Here is a 2,364-nt window from a genome sequence, read left to right as displayed (position 1 = left end):
TCCCTGTAATCATAAATTTTTCAAAATGACTTTGATGTGGAAGCAGGACATATGTCCCCAGCTCATTGAAATTGGATTTGGTTGTGTGATCGGCTTGGACCAATGTGACCTAAGTCAATGTCACACCTGCAGAAGTCGCAAGGTACTGGCAGGGCTGGATTTGCTCTCTTGGACCTCTGCTGTCACAAGAAGAGGAGCATGCCTGAAGTAACTTGCTTATTTTTACCAGCAAAGTGAGAAGCCTGAGCAAACTTGTTGTCTGGATCCTAAGTCCAGCCAAGCCTAGCAGAGACCAGCAGAACCACCCCAGTAACCTGCAGAGTGTGGGCCACCTTGTACACTTCTGAGGTTTATTATGCAGTGATAGTTGACTGATACATATTTGGATAACTTCCAAGTCCATTCTGGAGCCTAAATCTCTGTCTCAAGCTCAAGATCCACTTTCTATCTGCTTCCTGAACATGGTTCCTGTGTATCTTGCAGGAATTTAGTGTTCATCTCAACTGACTTCTCATCTCCCACTCCACCCTTAGTTTGCTCTGAGTTAGCTCTGATGCTGTAAGTCAGGAAATTGATTGGCTCATTAAACAGGAAAGCCCAGAGAGTCAGATGGGCTTCAGTTTACCTAATCCAATGGTTCTATTCTGCCTGCAAGGATATAGTTTGTTTCTTTCTGTCTGCTTGACCTGCTGTGTTGACTTCATTTCAAGGCTGGCTGCCTCATGGGCACAGGATGGCTGCCATTGCAGTCTGGGGCAGCACTTCCTTAAACATACACAGCATGGGGAGAGATCTTCCCACAAATATCTGAGCTTCATGCTGACTGGATCATCCTTTGAGTAGCCACAATGGCTACAGGCAAGTCACCTGCTTTTGGCTCAGAATTGAACTGTGAGGACCTAAAGGGGGCACTGTTTCTCGTGCTTCCCTCCCTTGCTGGAATGAGGTTTTCTCTCTCACTCCTTGGTTATTACTGGACCTAACTGGGCTAACTGGGGGAGACTGGGCATTTTAGAGAAGATATAGGATGGACAGACAGAAAAATTTAGGGTCAGGTGTGTTGTACCCTTGGCTGGAAATGCACAACCCTCATTGCTTCTTTTTCTCTATATTGATTCTTTTAGGCCTTACTCCTTGTAGTTCTTCAAAACCTTGCTTCAAACCTCTTTCCTTAGGCTCACACTGTCCAGTGCTTGCTCTTACCTTTAGCTTAGTTGCTCTTAAAGTCTTTTGCCCCCAGGCTTGCACTGTCCCATCTCCCTGTAGTGCTCTTAAAGCCTCAGTGATACAAACTTGCAAACAGCAGTGCCTACAACCTACAGGTGCATAACTCTTAAAGTCTGGGTCCTTAGACTTGCACTGTGCACGGTCCCGGGTTCTCTCTGGCTTTTCTTTAGCTTTAGCTTTCCTAAGGCTATGTATGAAGTTCTTTCTGAGCTTTGCTTTCTGAAGCCTATGCTAAAGTTCTCAGTGCAGACTTTCTATCAACCCCTCTTTAGCATTTTCCCTTCAGCAATTTTTCCCTTTTCCCTTTAACAATTCTTTTCCCTTCCAAAAGCTTCCCACACCAAAAAGCCAAAGGTAAAGCCCCAAAAGGCAAAAGCCAAAAGCGGAAAGCAAAAAGCCCTTTTGCCTCCTTCAGGGTCTTTTATAGCAGCAAAAAGGGCAGGGCAGGGGAGGGGTGTGACATTGCAACAGGAGAAACCTGCATTCCTCCTCTGAACACAACTTAGGAGGTGCAGCTGTTCTGCCTTTCCCTGTTTCATGGCTGAGGGCTGTGCCTATCTTGGCCTACAGGTAAAGGCAATGAACTGCATCTCACCTTGCTTGTATCCAGTTCTCATTGGCTTTAATCTGCTCCCCACAAGGACCAAACCAGGTAGATGGGGTCAGGTTGATTGACAGGGATCCAGGTGGGGACCTGGAGAACTGGAATGGAGTCAGGGCTCCAAACCCTCAGGTACTAGATGAGGGAAGGATGCCGGGGAGACCCTGGCATCTCCCATGTGGTCAACGCTCCTGTGCTTCATCACTGTTTACCAGTTGTTTGGTTGGTGTTTTCCCAACTCCTTGTCACCCTGCTGGCTGTCATGTCTGCTACTTAGTAGTGTTTGTCTTTTTCTTTCTCTCCATTCTCACCACCACTGCCTCTTCTCTTGTACTCCATCTCAACTACAGTGAGCGACTTACTTCAAATTGTTAACATGCTGTGATTGGGATATGAAACAATACTGGTAAGTAAAAAGGAAAAATGACATCACCCACACTGCCAAGAAATGACCACTAACACTGTTGTATCTAATATCAGGACTAGATTCTTTGACATTTTAGTCAAACTGACCCAGCTCAGCAGGTAGGCAATTC

Source organism: Castor canadensis, chromosome 4, assembly GCF_047511655.1.
Source record: "Castor canadensis chromosome 4, mCasCan1.hap1v2, whole genome shotgun sequence".
NCBI classification, from domain to species: Eukaryota; Metazoa; Chordata; class Mammalia; order Rodentia; family Castoridae; genus Castor; species Castor canadensis.
This window is presented reverse-complemented; position numbering follows the sequence as displayed.